The sequence below is a fragment of the Papio anubis genome, chromosome 9 (assembly GCF_008728515.1).
Source record: "Papio anubis isolate 15944 chromosome 9, Panubis1.0, whole genome shotgun sequence".
NCBI lineage: Eukaryota > Metazoa > Chordata > Mammalia > Primates > Cercopithecidae > Papio > Papio anubis.
In genome coordinates, this window is record NC_044984.1 from 99,136,652 (window position 1) to 99,156,062 (window position 19,411).

The 19,411-nt window shown below is 40.0% G+C and overlaps 1 long non-coding RNA gene across 1 annotated transcript in view; it reads left to right on the top strand.

The window, feature by feature from the left end:
* The first annotated feature begins 67 nt into the window (after positions 1-67).
* LOC108581104 overlaps positions 68-19,411 on the top strand; it is a 47,071-nt gene continuing 27,727 nt past the window's right edge. Inside the window, exon 1 of the long non-coding RNA XR_004176183.1 lies at positions 68-853. This is a non-coding gene — a long non-coding RNA (uncharacterized LOC108581104). The remainder of the gene's footprint in view (positions 854-19,411) is intronic.

A 19,411-nucleotide genomic window follows, 5' to 3' on the forward strand; every position in this document is an offset into this window, starting at 1 on the left:
CTACAGGCACCCACCACCATGCCCAGCTAATTTTTGTATTTTTAGTAGAGACAGGGTTTCACCATGTTGGCCAGGATGGTCTCGATCTCTTGACCTTGTGATCTGCCTGCCTCGGCCTCCCAAAGTGCTGGGATTACAGGCATGAGCCACCGTGCCCAGCCTCTTTTATGATAATAGATGTTAATTGATACCAGGACATAAAATATTGGTAACTTAGGGTCAGCCCCCAATGTCATTTTAAACATTTTCTGAAAAAGTCATGATATCCAGAAAGACCAGGAACCATTGGTCAAGAATACATCTGAGTCATGAAGCGATGGGAGAGAAACCTCAGGGCCTGGTGGACAGAACTCTGTGGAAATCCCTTCTGAAGCACAGTCCTGAGTGCCCCACAGCTGGACCCCACAATGTGGCCAGTGGCTATGGCCTTCGCGTTCTGGGGTGACTTACAAGAAGCTGAACACTGGGCTAGCTACATTCACTGTAGATAGTTCATCAGACATCTTAGGTCTGGGGTGATGAATACGTCTGGTGTAATACGAAAAAGGAACATTCTAGCAAGGCTGAGATGAGAAAAACAACCACCTTTTCCCTATTTCACAATCTTCACCTAGCGCCTGCCTCTTCCCCAAATTGTAAGAACCCACAGGTGGAGAAAGCAGTCAGAGGATGTGAGTGAAGGCCGCCTGCTGGTTCCCAATGCGTTGCTGGCTGAGAACCGTTCCCAAACAAACTCCCTTAGTCACTTCCTCTTTGAAACGGGGAAAACAGTAATATCTGGATTGTTCCACGATTGAAAAGAACCCTGTCCTGGCTGCAGTTCATCCACCAAGGAGCTGTCTGCAACCTACAGGTAATTACTTCCTAGGTGGGGAGGGGACCTCCATTTCCTCATCTGCGGAACAAAAGAGCTATATCTGTGGTTTTCAATGCGGTGTTCAAAAACAAGCCTCTTAAAAATTCTTGCATTCTGAACACTCATATGTAGAACAGATGCAGCAGAGATGCTGTGATTGAATGGTTCGAGGCCCAGCTCTGCCTCTTTTTTCCCCATAAAGTCCCTGTAAACCTTCATGGGCGTAAGGTTCTAAGGAAAACAGTTTGAGAAGCGGTAAGTCATGTGACCTCTGAGCCTTTTCTGCTTTGACTTCTCTAATGATCTACCTGAATCCTCTGTGGCTTCTGCTGCTTTAGGCCTAAGAGATTGACCGGTTAGATGGTACCACGCAGGTAAAAACTGCTTTGAGAAGGGAGTTAAAGGGATGATGGTAGACGGAGATTAAGATGGAAGAACAGAAATTATAAGAAAAAAAAGAAAGAAAGAAAAAGAAAAACGTAAAAGCTGATGCAGGAAAGAGATAGCTCATAGCTAGATTCAAGATGGTAACCGAAATTTACACTCCTCTTTCCAAACGCTCTACCATGGAAACACAGGCTCCACCTTTCTACAAAACCCTATTATTTTGAAATACAAGAGACTGGAATGAAAAACTGTCTCTGCATTAATCTGCTTTTTATTTTTCCATGTTTTATTTGTTTTTTGTTGTTGTTGTTGCTGTTGTTTTTTGACACAGAGTCTCGCTCTGTCGCCCAGGCTGGACTGCGGTGGCGCGATCTCGGCTCACTGCAAGCTCCGCCTCCGGGGTTGACGCCATTCTCCTGCCTCAGCCTCCCGAGTAGCTGGGACTACAGGCGCCCACCACCTCGCCCGGCTAGTTTTTTGTATTTTTAGTAGAGACGGGGTTTCACCGTGTTAGCCAGGATGGTCTCCATCTCCTGACCTCATGATCCACCCACCTCGGCCTCCCAAAGTGCTGGGATTACAGGCCTGAGCCACCATGCCTGGCTCCATGTTTTTTTAAAAAAATAATAGAGCATCTCATTATGGGAGGAGAGCAAGGGCTTTGGATTTCACGTTGGTTTGGACAAGCCAGCAGCAGCTAGAGAAGGAGATTATTTTGTGGCTGGGACCAGCCTTGGGCTTTATCTGACAGATCAAGCCAGAAACAACTTTGTGCCTGGAACCAAACTGGCAAAAAGATGGAGGAAAAAAAAATGCCTAAAGAAGAGACGAAGGAAGAAGGACCACTGACTATAGAAATGATATCTTTATTCTGAGCTTCTTTGCACAATGAACACAAACTCAACTGTGGGTGGCTTGGAAATGTTCACTTTTAATGTGCTCTTTTCCAAATTCTATATTTTCATAGGGAAAGCTGACCATAAAGGTAGCTAACTTATTAACCATTCGTTTATTATATGCCACACAGTGTGTTACATGCTTTCCATTTAATCCTCACAAACAACCAACAAGGTAGATACTCGGATCCTTTTTACAGATTGATATGGTTGGCTGTGTCCCCATCCAAATCTCATCTTGAATTGTAGCTCCCACAATTCCCACATGTTGTGGGAGGGACCTGGTGGGAGATCGTTGAATCATGGGGGCGGTTTACCACATACTGTTCTCATGTTAGTGAATAAGTCTCACAAGATCTGATGGTTTTTAAGAAGTTTCCCCTTTCACATGGTTCTCATTCTCTCTTGCCTGCCACCACGTTAAGACGTCCCTTTGCTCTTCCTTCATTTTCCGCCATGATTGTGAGGCCTCCCCAGCCACGTGGAGCTATGAGTCCATCAAACCTCTTTCCTTTATAAATTACCCAGTCTTGGGTATGTCTTTATTAGCAGCATGAGAATGGACTAATACACACATAAAGATGCAGAAAATTAGAATAAATAACTTGCCTCTAGTTACCCAGAATTCAGATCCAGGTCTGGTTGACTCTCCAGCCCACTAAAATTGGGCATCATTGGTGGACCAAGAGTAGAGGATGCCAGAAGTCTAAATCTGGAGGCCAATGGTACTACAAAGAGACATGGATAGAGAGGAAAACTTTAGCCCAGTTGGCAAAAGCTTGGAAAACCTACTGGACTGATGAACATCAAATTTGGACAAACTGTTTAGAAAGCTTGGACTTCCAATAGAAGCCAATGAATGGCAAAGTGAAATTCAAATCAGGGGTCTCTGTGAGAGGGAGGGAGGGAGGGAGCTATGAGACTACTGAATGGAAAGAAAAAGCCGTAAGTATTCTGATGCTGTAACAGAACAAGCCAGCCTGAGTTTCCAACATAGCCCCAAATCAAATTCCAAGGGCAGCCATTCAGGGTAGAGGTTGTGTTCAAGCAGCTGCACACACAGCAACACTGCCATGCAGTCCGCTTGGGCAAGCAGCAGTGGGACTGGAGTCATTTAGCCCAAATGAAGGACATTTCCAAGCAGTACAGAAAGGCCAGACAAAAACAGGGTAAGAGAGAGAGACTCCAGGGCAGGTGGGAGTGTCTTAGGGCACCTTTGGATGTCTCTTCTACAGAGTTCCCTCTGCATGGTGGTTCCCTGCAGACAGCCCTAGGCCTTACTCTGTAAGCTGCGAGCTCTGAGCTTCCCCAAATTCCCTGCATCTCACTCCCAGGAACCTGCAGCTGTCAAGAGATACATTCATTCCTTCATCCATGCAAACATATATTAAGCATCTGCCTATGTCAGCTCTTGTGCAAGATGCCAAGAATATGGGAATTCTTAAGATTCATAAGTGGACAACATAGAAATGTTAACGGGTAGTTACGGAATAGTTGACACATGCATGAAGACAAAACACCAAATTCCCCTTGGGAAAGAAGTGATGCAAGTTTGTAGCTAGAGAGATGGAGAAAAGTTGAGGGTTTGGAACAGTGGCTCCCAACCAGGAGTGATTTTGCCTCCCAGTGGATAGATCCCCACAACCAAAAATTGCTTGGTTCACAATGTCAATAATGTCGAGGTTGGAAAGCCCTACACTGGATAAATTGATTTGGGATAGAATCTATGGCTTTTAGTAACTGAATGGGAATGTAGGTGAAGAAGAGGAAAATAAGAAGGGAAGGAGGATTGCCACAAATCGAGCTTGGGCAACTGTAGCTGGATAGTGGGGCCATCATTGGAGGTCAGTTAATTAGGAGCAGAAACAGGTTTTGGGGAAGGCTGTGACTTAACTATGAGACATGCTGAATTGAGGTTCAGGTAAAACATCCAGGGGAAGTTGGAGCGGTTCTAGAGCCTTACTACTCAAAGTGTGGTTTGTAGACTAGCAACATGGAAATTACTTAGGAGCTTGCTAGAAACCCAGTGTTTCAGGCCCCACACCAGCCTTCCTGCATTTAAGGAATCTCCCCAGGTGATTCATATGCTTCACATTTGAGAAGCCCCTGTCTAAGCACAAGGGACAGCCTGAGGAGAAGCTGTGGCTTTGGGAAATGGGGTCATGTTTCATTACTGTTTACTCTTCCAGCAACCCTGAGACACGTATGATCAGGTCCACTGTGTCTGGTTGTGCAGGCTGTGCACTGCACAAAGGTAGGCCCAAGATGGGGTTGACGTTTGTGATTTACTCTGAAGGACGGGATGCCTTTTTCTTACCCTACTTGTCAAGTTATGTGCCCAAAAGCTGTAACCACCCAGAAAATGAATTGTCAAATTTGCACAAAAGCCCTGTGACTTAGCAGTGGCCCTAGATATAATGGTTTCACATCCCTTTATCTGCAGTTCTGAAATCCACAGAACTCTGAAAACGAAATGTTTTTTCATAGATTTGCAGCAAGCTCACTTGGCAGAGAAACCTGACCTTAGCTAGCATGAGACTAATTATAGTCTTTATTTATCCCACTTACTGTGAATATTCATGCATTTTCCTGCAGAAATATTCATGTGTTTTATTATGGGAGTTCAGCCCCGTATTCTACTAGGGTATTAAGAAATACATGGTATTTGCATAGTATTTGGGGGGAGAAATTCTTAATTCTAAAACATGTCTGATCCAAGGGTTTCAGATAAGAATTGTGAATTTGTACTACCCCAATCTTAGAAATGGGTCAACTGAGGCTCAGAGAGGTTAAGTCACTGCAAAACTAGTATATGAGAGAGCTAAGGTTCGTTCAGACCCATGCTCCTTTGGCATGACACTTTCTCCAAGAGGATTCTTAATGAGCTAGACACTGCTCAGTTAACAGTCCAGGCCTTTTTTCTTTCACAAGCCATGTGGATTTTCAGACAGAAACACAGGGAAGGGGCACAAGGAGCATAAAATAAAATAATCTGCTTTTTGTGTGGGTCTGCCATAGCAGAATGCCAACTCCGACACCTGAGCTGTATTTTTCCAAACAAGTCTCTGCAAGTTCTGACAGCATTTAGCCCAAAGCCAGGCACCCCTGTGCTGGAAGCATCCATCAACTTCAGCCTCACTGGCAGACATAGAGAATCCCAGCTACATTATAAAAGAATGAAAGCAGGCGAATTCTCTTGTTAGATCTGTGATTGAGATGAGGCGAACTACAGCAAAACAGCAGGATGATCTTCTGTTGTACTATTCTTATTCACCAGAGACACAAGTCTCCATTAGCGGCAGCAGGATCCAAATACCAATTCCTTCTTTAAAAGACATTTGCGTGCTTTGGAGAACAATGCCTGTCATTGCTTCAGAACCAAGAGTTGCTCCCATTTCCCTTCTCCATCAAGAAAGAATAGGCTTTATTCTTCTTCCAGAAATAAACCTAGAGCTATAAATTATTAGCCAGATGAGAGTCAATGTACCTTCCTCTTTGAGATGTTGCAAACTCTAAAATTCTATTCATGTGATATACCCACGTCTGTATTCTTCCCTTTTGAGCTTACATGTTGGGGTGTTGCTACGAGGTGAATGTTGGAAATTTGGTATCTTGGCATCAAAATCAAGGATTATTCATTATTCATTTAAATGAATTTAAGCTTTCCTTAAAATATTTATATGTAAAAAAACCCTTTATTTAAATATATTCCACTGAATATTGAACTCAAAATCATTTTTGTGATTCTTTCCATTGTTTATACATGAATTACATATTTATATGTATGTATCACTTTAGATTATTCTATATACACATTCCTATATCTTTTTTTTTTTGAGACGGAGTCTCGCTCTGTTCCCCTGGCTGGAGTGCAGTGGCGCGATCTCGGCTCACTGCAAGCTCCGCCTCCCGGGTTCCTGCCATTCTCCTGCCTCAGCCTCCCAACTAGCTGGGACTACAGGCGCCCGCCACTGCGCCCGGCTAATTTTTTTTGTATTTTTAGTAGAGACGGGGTTTCACCGTGGTCTCGAACTCCTGACCTTGTGATCCGCCCGCCTCGGCCTCCCAAAGTGCTGGGATTACAGGCGTGAGCCACCGCGCCCGGCTCCTATATCTTCTTTGGAGAAATGTTTATTCAAATCATAAGTCCTTTATCAGAAATGTGTTTTACAAATATTTTCTCTCAGTCTGTGGTTTGCCCTTTTCATTTTCTTAATGTCTTTCAAGGAGCAAACATTTTAAATTTTGATGAAGTCTAATTTATCCATTTTTATTTTACGGCTGGGTTTTTTGTGTCCTGTGTAGGAAATCTTTACCTAACCTAAAGTCTCCAGGATTTTATCCAATGTTTTCTTTTAGAAGTGTCATAATTTTCGCTTTTACATTTACGTTTATGACCATTTAGTTAGTATTGTATATATGAAGTAAGGGTCATAGTTCAGACCTTATAAATATCCAGTTGTTCCATTACCATTTATTGAAAGAGCTGTACTATTTTTACATTGGTGCCTTTGTCAAAAATCAAGTGATCACATCTATGCGAGCTTCTTTCTGGACTCTCTCTGTTTTTCTATCAATCTATATGCCTGTTCCTATGCCAATATCACACTGTCTTAATTATTATAGCTTTATAGGAGGCCTTGAAGTCAGTATTATAATTCCCCAAGTATGCTTTTATGTTTTTCTTTCTTGCACGGGCTATGACTTCCAACACCAGGTTTAATAAAAGTGGTTAAGAGGAAAGCTTCAGTTTTTTACTATGAAGTAGGATTCTAGCTGTAGGTTTTTTGTAGATGCCCTTTATCAGATTAAAGTGGTCAATTTGCTAATATTTTATTTAAATTTTTTTCACCTATGTTCCTAAAAAATATCACCCTATATTTTTCTTGTGATGCTTTTGTCTGGTTTGGATGGTAGGGTAATTCTGGCCTCCTAATACAACTTGGGAAATATTCCTTCCTCTTCTATTTTCTGGAGGAATTTGTGTAGAAATTGTATTGTTTTTTCCTCAAATATCTGGTAGAACTCACTTGCAAAGCTATCTGCTCCTGGAATTTTCACTGTGGGAAGGTTTTTTATTACAATTAATTTTATTTAATAGGTAAATATTTAATAGATAAATAAAATTATTAATGTTAAGTAAGCTACTTAAGTAATCTAATTTTTCTTGAATGAGCTTTGGTAAAATATCTTTTAAGGAATATGTCTGCTTAATCTAAGTTGCTGAATTTATTGGCATAATGTTGTTTATAATTTTATCTTATTAACATTTAATGCCTGTTGGATAAGTAGTTCTATTCCGTTTTTCATTCCTTCTGTTGGTAGTTGATGTCTTCTCTCTTTTTTCCATTGTCTGGCTGGAAAATTTTCAGTTTTATTCTTTCTAAGAACAATCTTTTGGTTTTGTTGATTTTCTCTGCTTTTTTTGTTTGTTTGTTTGTTTGTTTTCAGTTTCACTGATTTGTGCTCCCATCTTTATTATTTACTTCCTTCTCTTTGCCTTGTGAATAATTTGTTCTTCTTTTTCTAGTTTATGCCAGAACTTTAGATTATTAATTTGAGGCCTTTCTTCTTTACTAATATAAGCACTTAAGGCTAAAATTGTCCTTCTAAGTACTACTTTAGCTGCATCCCATAAATTTTGGTAAATTGTGTTTCCATTTTTATTCAGTTTAAAGTATTTTCTAGTTTTCTTTATAGTTATTTCTTTGATTCATAGATTATTAAGAAGTGTTCTGGGAATATTTTTGATATCTTCATTTTATTTCCACTTAAATTCCATTGTGGTCAGAGAACATATTTTGTATGATTTCTGTCCTTTAACTTCATAGAGACTTGTTTTAAGGCCCAGAGTAGGGTCTGTCTTGGTATATGTTCCCTGTGGACTTTAAAACTATGTATATTCTGCTATTGTTGGATGGGAGGTTTTATAACTGTCAACTGGATCAAGTTGCTGGATAATGTTGTTCAAGTCTTCCATATCTTATTCATTTTCTGAACATTTATTTATTAATTATTGGAAAAGGGGAGTATTAAAATGTCCTATTATAATTGTGGATTAACCTATTTATCCTCTCAATTTTTGCCTAATTTTAAAACTTTAAAAATTAGTTGCATACATAGTTCTCTTGATGAATTAACTCCTTTATTATTATGCAATGTCCCTCTTTTTCCCAGCAGTATTCCTTGTTCTGAAGTCCACTTTGATACTACTATAGCTACTCCAGCTTTCTTTTTTCAGTGTTTGCATTATATATCATTTTCTCTCTTTTACTTTTAACCTATCTGTGTCTTTATGTTTAAAGTAGCTTTCTTTGTTAACAACATATATTTGGGTCTTTTAAAATCAAATTAAGTTTAATTAAAAATTTATTTTAGAGACAGGGTCTCACTCTGTCACCCAGGCTGGAATGCATGGTGTGATCATAGCTAACTGCAGCCTCTAACTCCTGGGCTCAAGAGATCATACTGCCACAGCCTCCCAAGTAACCAGACTACTTGGGCAAAGGTGCACACCCTTTGCCCAAGTAATTTTTTACTTTTTGTAGAGGCGGGGTCTTGCAATGTCACCCAGGCTGGTCTTGAACTCCTGGCTCCAAGCAATCCTCCAACCTTGGCTTCCCAAAGTGCTTGGATTACAGGCATGAGCCACCACAGTTGGCTAGGTCTTTAAAAAAAAAAAGTAATCTGACAACCTCTTTCTTTTAGTTGGAGTATTTAGACCATTCACATTTAATGTAATTATTGATATAGTTAGGTTTAAACCTACTATCTTATTGTTTTCTATTTTTTATCTTTTTTCCTTTTTCCCTCTTTTTCCTTTGCTCTGCTTAGATTGGGTATTTTTATGATTCTAGTTTTCCATCTACTTTTGGCTAATTAGCTATTTCTTTGTTGGTTTGTGTTTAGTGGTTGCCTTAGGATTTATAATATGCATATTTAAACTTATTACAGTCTATCTTTAAAAAATTATGCTATATACACATTTAGCATAAGAACCCCACAACAGATTACTTCCATTTACCCCTTCTTTTTGCCCTTGTTGTTGTATATTTTGTTCTACATGTTACAAACTAAAAAATGTATTATCATTTTTGCTTTATCTGTCAATTATCCTTTAAATATGCAAAAAGTGAGAAAGACAATTTAATATTTACTCACACATTTACCATCTCTGGCCCTTGTTCTTTTGCATAACTCCATACATCTGGTCTCATTTTCTTTCAACCTGAAACATTTCCTTATCATTCCTTGTATTATAGATGTGCCAGCAGTAAATTATCTCATCTTTTGTTTGACTGAAAACTCTTGATCAGATTTGAAAATGTGCGGCCATTACTTCTCTAAATATTCTTTTCTGCCCCCATACTCTTTCTAGGACTCCACTTATATGTTAGGCCACTTGATGTTGTTCCATTGATCATGAATGCTTTGTTCATTTTTTAAAGTTTTTGTTTTCTTAGTGTGCTTCATTTTGAATAATTTCTAATTGCTCTGTCTTCAAGTTTACTGATTCTTAATCCTGCTGTTAATGCCATCCCAGGGAAATTTTCATTTCAGATGTTGTATTTTTTATTTCTATAAGTTCCTTTTGGATCTTTAAAAGTATTACATTTCTTTCCTTATAATGATCATATGTCCTTTGTATCCTTGAGAATATGGAAGTGTGTGTGTGTGTGTGTGTGTGTAATCTTTTAATGTTATTATCTGCTAATCCATCATCACTATCATTTTTGGGTCTGCTTATATTGACTAATTTTTCTCCTGATTATTGTTCCAATTTTCTTGGCTTTTTGTATGTCTGGCAACTTTTAATTTGATGGTGGATATTTAATTTTACATTTTTGAGGCTGAGTTTTAATATACTCCTTTAAGCGGTATTGGACATTTTCTGGCAGGCAATTACACCACTTACGGATTAGACTGATTCTCTTCAGGTTTGTTTTTAAACTCAGTTAAAGTGGGTCTGGAGTAGCCTTTATTCTAGAGCTAATTTAACCCCATTTGTAAGGTGTGGTCTTTCTGAGGGTTCCACTTAATTCCATGAATATTTAATGAGGTCTTTTACACTTGCTAGAAGCAATTCAAATAATTCCTGGCATTGTGTAACCTCTGGGAAATATTTTTCATATAGCACCTCAGCAATTATCCTTTGCTTGGAAGTTGTTCTCATCTGGCCTTGTAGGATTTTACTCTATCCAAATTTCTGATGCTCTTTCTTAGTGTAGCTGTCTTCACTTGCATACCCTGCTCTGCACCTAATTCTAGCCACTGAGGCATTTCAGAATTTCGGTCTAACTCCTCGACTCAGAGAGACTGTATGGAATTTCCTTCTGTGAACCACAGTCCGGGAATTACCTCAGATAGAAAGTCTTGGCAATGTGGGCCTTACCTCCTTTGTTCCCTTTTCTAAGGAATTTCAGACACTGCCTGTTGTTCAGTGTCTGAAAATTGTTATTGTCTATGTTTTGTCCATTTTTCTAGTATTTTATTGTGGGAAGGCAATTCTGGACTGTCTTACGCTGTCATAGGTGGATGCAGAAAAATGCCTGTTTTAATACCTATAGTTAAGCCAACATCTTAAGGCTATTTAGTTAATCCCTTAACACTAAGAATTTAGTGTTATTTCTCTAGTTTTAAATATTATGTTTCATAATGCTTTTTCTAATTATTTCTATTTAAAACATTATACCTAGTACCAATGTGAACATTATTATTAAAAATTATTTTTTTCCTTTAGAGGATATTTCCTTAAGATTTAGAGTTACCAGAACAAAGGATACGAACAGTTTTATAGTTCTCATTGCAGTATTTCCTGATTGTCTCCAGAAAGATAAGACTCATTTACAGTGCCTCTAGGAGTATGAATACATATTTCTCCTGATTGCTAGCATTGGCCTTTATCACTCTAATTTATTTTCATTAGTTGAATGCGTGAGTAATGGTGCCTAGAAGATGGTTCAATTTGTTATTTTTTCTCATAGTGCTAGGAGTGCATTTTCTCAATAGATAATTAAATGTCTGATTTTTCTTGTGTATATACTATCTGTTCATCAATCTTGATGATGTAGCAAGTAGAATTATGGTATTTGTATTATAGATCTCCTTACATTTTGTAGAATTGTATGCCATTACCTGTTGTGTTTTTCACATAGCTTAATCCCTTCTTTTAGTTTACAAGTGACTTTCATTTTTCAGTCTTCTTTAAGCAACAGATTGCTAGATTTTGTTCTTAATTCTGTTAATGGTTCCTCCTCCTCTTCTTCTCGTCTCTTCTTTTTTTTTCTTTGAGACAGAGTCTTGCTCTGTTGCCTAGGCTGGGACAATCATGGCTCACCACAGCTTCGGCCTCCTTAGCTCAAGCAATCATCCAGAGTAGCTGGGACTATAGGCATGTGCCACCACACCTGGCTAATTTCTTAATTTTTTGTAGAGATGGCATTGTACCATGTTGCCCAGTCTGATCTTGAACTCCTGAGCTCAAATGATCCACCCACCTTGGCCTCCCAAAGTGCTGGGATTACAGGTGTGAGCCATACCACTCCTGATTCTTCTTTATCCAGAGGATTTTATCTTTTTGGCTTAAATATAAGTTGATACATTTATACTTTTTACTACATCTCAGTCTATTTTTAAGGGCTACTATGGCTTGTTTTCTCTTTTTATTTGCATTGCCACTGTAGTAAATTTCAGCATCTTGATTTCCCTTCATTCTGCACTCCCAATCTACTGGACTCTAAATTCCACGTCTGTGTTGTGAAACCATGTCTGTATTGTAACTGCCATATTCTCAGTGTCTAGCACAGTGTCTGGCACATTGATTTATTCATTTAAAAATAATTATTGAGATCCTGCTGTGAATGCTATGGAGACCAGGTGTATGTGGCTTAACCCAGTAATCAGCTCTTTTCAAGAGTCAAGTTTTATCTTGTGCTTCTCATATTTTATTGTCTGTTTTATAGTTATTAATGTTTCTTTGTTAACTGTGCCCTCTGGGAATATCCTAGACAATTTCTCTTTCAGAAGGGTTTTCATGTAATTCAAATCTGCATTGCACCTGATGGAAGTTCTTGCAGCTGTGGGATGTGGGGTTGACAAATTATTTCAGTACCTCTGACATATCTCATATTAACTCATAAAAGGTCAACCTGGCCTAGGTTAAAGGTCAAGCAGAAGGCCAACGAGACCTTGAAAGGTCAACCTGACCAGCCCTGCAAGGATACTGACAAGCCCATTTCTCTTAGTTTTGTATGTTTTCCCCAAAGCCTTCCTTTTCTTTTCTCCATAGTTTAAGGGGTAAACTCCAAATTTGTTTTCTTCTTACATCTCTCAATGCTTCCTTTCTTTTTAAATCCTTAAAAGAGGCTGTCTTTAATTCTGATGTCTAAAACATTAACCAGAAACTTTCTTTGAATGTTACTCTTTAATTTTTAAATTAATGTTATTCTTTAATTTTTTTAATGTAGATTTCTTTCATTCTCTCCCAGTGACTGAATTCAGATTGCCATTCAGGATAAAATACGGATCTTTAATGATTTTCTTGGCCCTAGTATATCCCTTGAAGCCCTAGACACTGTTGGGATCTGCTTGTCCTACTCTATTGAATGAGTTCTTCACAGAACTCCCAAGATCTGTCCATTTTTCCTGCATTCTAGTCTCTGTGTCTGTGATTTGGTCTTGATTTAGGTTGCTGTGCAGGTGCATCTCCCACCTTATAGACTGGCTTTTTGTGCTGATGCAATAGCATCTGTGTAAATTTTGCCAAATGCTTGGTTCAAATGAAATCTTATGCAGAAGTCCAGTCTGAAAAAGAGGCATACCCAGAGCTGCTTTGGTCATTGGTGGTGGTGAGGGAAGAGGATTGAGAGGGTATGGAGCCGTCCCAACTTCTCCATCCCCCATTGCCATAAGTCCCCAAGAGAATTCTGAGAACCCAAGGGTTCCAAGTGGTTTTACTCAAGCTGCACTTGCATCGGGTCTGTTTCCCCACCTTGGTTTTACGTCCTAGACACATTTATAAGCCTGAGTCCTGTCTTTCATGTTTGCTCAACTTTCCTTTTTAATACCATCATTTCTTACTTAATATTTTACATTAACCCATGTCTTATCCCTCATGCTCCCTTGAGGGTCTTTAGAAATCTAGGCAGATTTGGTTAATTTTTTAAAAATCTATTTACACTTAGGGATTGTGAAGAAGCCAGGAAAAAGTGTTTTGGATTTCTAAAATACACATATGGGCATCTTTTTATTTATTAACAGCTTTTATATGTTTTCAATATTATTCCTTAAAGCAGCTGTTTCTTTGAGTTCTCTTTCACACCTGCCTGTCACTTAGGATTTCCATTTGTTAATTTACAAATCTGAATTGGAAGTGACAAAAGCAAAGCATAAGGTAACTTTCCTGATTTTAAATTTTACTTATACATCTAAGGGTCATTTAGAAGCTCTGTGCATACCCAGCTAGGGTCACAAAGAAGCCACTGCCATTTACTCTATCCCTAAATACTGTTTTTGAGGTGCAAATACTAATATAGCACTTACCAGACTTATAATAGTTAGGTTTGTGTGTTTTTCCTCCATTAAATTGTAAAGCTCTGAAGGGAGCATTTTTCTCTTTATCCATTATTGTACTTAGTATGATGCAGGTGAATCATACATACTAAAATGGGAAGGGCATCATCTACTTTTACTTCCAGAAAGTCTTAAGAAAGCCAATTAAAAAGTTTAACTATCTTGGCATTGGAAAAAATCTGACACAAACTGACTTAGAGAGGGAAACAGAGTGTGGATAATGTTTCTCTCCCAGATGGAAAAGGATTTAATGTTCACTATTGATCTCAAAAGGGCACATTTTCAGATGACAAGTGGCTCTTCAGGATAGTGAAATGGCAAAATGACTGGGTTGACATAGGACCAGTAGTGCTTTAATATGGAAAATATAAAAGGGGAACACATCTAAACTACATAGACATAAGAGTGGTTTGGGATCACCATGTAGTTGGGAGCCATTATTTCCATGGTTTGTTTTGGCAACAGGTACCCAACAGTGAGCTCAGTCCCACTGGTGAGAATGAGCAGCAACACAACACGGCAGGCAGGACTCTTTTCCTACTGGGGCTGGGCACATGTGAACCTTCTCTCGGTTACATGAGGTCTGAGCTGCCTCACCTGGAGCTGATCACTCAGGGCCTAGGCCGGGGCCTCTGCCACAGTCAGTAGTTGGCTGGCCAACATTGTTTGGTCGATGTAATTTGAGGTGCTGGGCAAGGGTCTAAGTATAGTTGTTGCTTGGTATTCATGGGAGATTGATTCCAGGACCCCTACAGATGCCAAAATCCAGAGACGCTCAAGTACATTATATAAAATGGTATAGTACTTGCATATAACCTATACCCATCCTCCTGTATACTTTAAATTATCTCTGGTTTAATTGATGTACATGTTATACAAATAGTTGTTATACTGTATTTAAAAATTTTTTTTATTGTTATATTGGGTTTCTCTCCCAAATATTTTTTATTTGTGCTTAGTTGAATCAGCCAATGCCAAACCCACAATATGGAGGGCAGAGAGTAAATTCCCACCAGGCTTGGCTTATCAATTCATTCATTTCACATGCATTTATTCAGACATTAAGGAATATCAAAATGAATCAAAGTACTTGTCCTCAATTTGGTCACAAAATAGATGATAATAAAGCCAAATATGGTAAGGGCATAGCTCACCATCTTGGGGGACAATTCTGCTTAGACAATGCTACTTCATCACTGACATTTGCTGCTCTGTGATTGACTATGATTCCTTGCTTCCTAATGTGGAAATAAGCCTCTTGCAATATACATTTCAGTCAGGCTCCCAGAGAAGTGACCACCATAGAAATGCTCAATTGTCCTAATTATTCTACAGTGAAACCCATCTGTCAACAAATGAAGCCCATGCATGGTCTTTCTCTTACAACATATAAACACACAGCCAGGAATCTCCAAATATTTGGGAAAGCCAACCAACGCAAAAGGAAGAGCACAAAGCGAAGGCAAAAAATAGATACAGAGGAAATACAGAAGATTAAAACAGACAAACAAAACCAAGTAGAGGTAAGAGAGGATATTATATACATAAAACAAGAAATGCCAGGAGCAAGAAGAATAAGCAATAGAGAATAGAGAGGGGGAAAAAAAAGCTCTTGGAAATTAAATATAGCACAGCCAAAATAAATTTAACTGAAGGATAGGGAGATAAAGTTGAAGAAAGCTCATAGAAAAAATTTTAAAAATACACAGATAGAAAACAAGAGAGATGGAAGAGGTAGTTTATCTACCCAGGAGGTACAATTTCCATCTAATAAGAATTCCAGGAAGATAAAACAGTGAGTAGGAAATTATCAAAAAGTAGTGGAACTTTTCCCAGAAGTAAAGGAGACACTGTGTGTGCTCAGCACAGTGAAAAAACAAATGCCCACACCAAGAAGCTTATCATAAAATTTCATGACACCAGGAACAAATGCTTCTGGTAAGAGAAAATAAAGACAAATAGATAAGTAAAACTACCATATAATGGGAAAGGCAAGTCATAAAAATTACAATATAATGAGGTGTCTTTAGGTTGAAGATGATATACTGAGCAATTAAGTTTACCACCTCTTAGTCCTAGCAACGCATCAGGATTGAAAGAAAATCAAGCCATAAAATTGCTGAGAATAGAAAAGAGAGTGGACATCTGCATTCTTAAATTGTAGCTACCAATGGATAGAAAGTGGATGGGGTATCACGAAAATGCAGGGAACGAACCCCATCCCCAGACATACTGTCGAGAGCTCTTTCCTCCAGGTGCCCTCAGAGTCAGCAGGTACAATGGACGAATTTCAGACAAAGAGCAGACGCTGATAGAAATTGTAGAAAAACATCAAGTACCTACTTTCCTCACCCCTATGAGTGATGGTGGTATTTTCCACCAGGCTTAAACCAGATAAACTTCCTCTAAAAAGTTGATTTAGGGTTCCTCTAGTGGTGGTTGAGTTCTCAAAGTAGAGAAAGTCATCCCCATTGGACATTTGGAAGAGAAAGTATATCTGCTTGTTCCTAACCTGGACATGTTTTCATGAAAGCTTTTAGTGATGCCCACCACTAGATATGCCCTACACCCCTAAACACAAACATACACATACACCACACACAGAAATACACACACATTATATAGTCCTTTGACCATATCATGCAAAAAATGAGGCCAGTAAAGACAGAGAAAATCATGCCAATGACCTAAGTGAATGAATCTAGTGACACAGGATCCTTTTGGTGCTGCTTTGCCAGCCAGAAATCTCCATGGGCAACGGTGCCTCTGCCCAGGCTTTGCTTGGCCCTGGGTTTGACACTGGGCTCACTCTGCCCACTCTGCCCACTCGGCCTGACAGGCTATGCTTGGCTCATGCCCTGTCCTGGATCCTACACCCACCTCAGGATCTGTGCTCAGCCTGCAGCTGGGTTGGGTGTGCCGTGACCTGCTTCTGCCTTGGGTGCCAGCGTCTGGATGAGGGGAATGCGGTGGCACCCAAAAACTCAGAGATGCCAGTAACCACTGAGCCCTAAAGGGCATTACGGCTCTCACCTGGGGCGTCTCAAGGTTTGAGCCCCCAAGAAATGTTACAGCTCTCTCTCATCCCCACCTCCTGCAGTGTGGCAAATGGGGGATGTGTTACAGCTTATTTGTGTTTCATCTCATTCGTTCCTGCTGCCTGCAGTGCTGTGAATAGGCGTGTGTGGTACCCAGTGGCTTTTACTCCCCAGTTGCTTGGTGAATGGGAGGGAGGGTTGCAGTGTTACAGCTATTTTTGCTCCAACATTCAGCAGGTTCCTGGTTCTTGTCCTGCGACCAAGAAGAATGAAGTTATGTGGACACCAGAGAGTGAGCAAGGCAGGGAAGAATTTTACTGAGTGACAGAAAAGCTCTTGACAACGAGAGGGGGCCCAAAAGCAGGTAGCCCAATGTGTGACAGTCTGGGGTTTTTATGGGCTCAGAATGGGAGAGTGTGTGCTGATAGTCCATGGGCAGTCCTGGTAAAAGCACCATTTGATTGGCTAAAAGGCATTGAGGAAGTTCTTACTCCAGTTGTGGACCCTACCAGGAACTGGTAGCTCAGTTTTCAGGCTTTAAGCTGTTTTTGGCTTGAACGTCAGGTTTCACCAGGGACCCATCCCTGTCTGCTGAGGAATCTGTCTGCCTCCTTTCGCTATCACTAATACCGTAAGACATTCAAGGAAAAGCTACTTCACAACGGAGAAAAATTTAGGGGAACAAAGAAAACAATGAATGCTACATATTAATCTGGGTTTTTAGCTGCAGAGTGGAGTATCTACCTGGGTTTATACATTTATTCAACAAATATTTAAAGGCCTACAATGAATCAGGTACTTTTTGAGGTGTTGGTGGTACAGCAACGAATAGATTGGACATGACACCTTCCTTTCAGTCAAGTGCAATCAGGCCTTCTGGATGAAGAACAGCCAGTGCAGAGGCCCTGAGATGACAGCAGGCTTTGTGTGTTTGAGGAGCAGCAGGGTGACAGTGTTACTTGGGAAGATAGCACAGGGAAGCATAGTAGGAGGTAAGGTGAGGCCACATAAAGCCCTTCAAGAGACTGTCTTTACTATGAAAGAGAGGGGAGCCACTGGAGAGCTTTGAGCAAAGGAGTAGAATGATCTGATTTTACACAGATCACTTTGGCTGTGTGTGGAAAAGACGCTAGAGGGTCAAAATGGAAGACAGGAGACCAGTGAGGTGGCTATTGCAATAATCCATACCAGAGATGACAGTGATTTGGTACAGGGTGGTAGTAGTAGAGATGATGAAAAATGGTCAAATTTTAGAGACATTTTAAAGATATAATTGGATTTGCTGGTGGTCTGGCATCAGTTATGAGAGAGGAAGAAAAGTAAAGGATGGCTTCCAAGTTTTTGGCCTCAACAACTAGAAGGATAGAGTAAGATAAATATAAAGATAATGATGAAACTAAGAAAAATAGCTAACACTTTTATAGGACTTACTATGCATGATCAACTGTTTTAAGCACTCAACATATATTCATTAATTTCAACCTGACAATAGTCCTATAAGTTAGCTAGTCTTATTATTAGCATTTTTCAGATGAAAATATCAAGGAACTTACCTGTGGATATATACCCAGTGAGTGGCAGAACTGAGACTCAAACCCAGCAGCCTGGCTTAGTACTCTTAACCACTATTTTCTTTTTTTTTAGGAAAGACTATGAGAGGAGCATGTTGAGGGTGGACTTGAAGATCAGGAGTTCGGTTCTAGACAAGTTAAATTTATGACACCTGTATTCATTATCTATTGCTACAAAATAAAACTCAGTGGCTGAAAAACCCCAAACATTTATTATCTCACTGCTTCTGTGAGTTAGATCTTGAGTGCAGTTTAGTTGAGTACCTGTGGCCCAAAGTCTCTCTTGGAGTCACTGGGGCTTGGGCTGTGGTCTCATGGGAAGGTTTGACTGAGAGTGAGGGATCTGCTTCCCATCTAACTCACATGGTTTTTGGCAGACATTGGTCCCTCGCCACAGAGGCCTCTCTGCAGGGCTACCTTATGATATGAGAGTTGGCTTTTCTCAGGTTGAGTCATCCAAGAAAGGGCTAGAGAGAGTGAGTGCCCAAGATGAAAGGCACAGTCTTTTTATAACATAATCTTGGAGTGACATTCATCACATCTACAATATTCTATTAATTAGGAGTGAGTTAACATGCCCAGTCAGCCCACAGTCAAGGAAAGAGGATTACACATGGGCACAAATGCCAGGTGGTGGGGTTCACTGCATATCCATGTGGCAAGGTCATATAGGCAGTTGGAAAATATCTGGAATCTGAGGGATAAGTCCAGGCTGGAAAGCCATCATGGGGAATGTATTTATTATTGGATAATCTTTGAAAGGACTGGAGGGGCCAGGCGCGGTGGCTCAAGCCTGTAATCCCAGCACTTTGGGAGGCCGAGACGGGCGGATCACGAGGTCAGGAGATCGAGACCATCCTGGCTAACCTGATGAAACCCCGTCTCTACTAAAAAATACAAAAAACTAGCCGGGCGAGGTGGCGGGCGCCTGTAGTCCCAGCTACTCAGGAGGCTGAGGCAGGAGAATGGCATAAACTCGGGAGGCAGAGCTTGCAGTGAGCTGAGATCCAGCCACTGCACTCCAGCCTGGGCGACAGAGCGAGACTCCGTCTCAAAAAAAAAAAAAAAAAAAAAGGAAGGACTGGAGTAGTC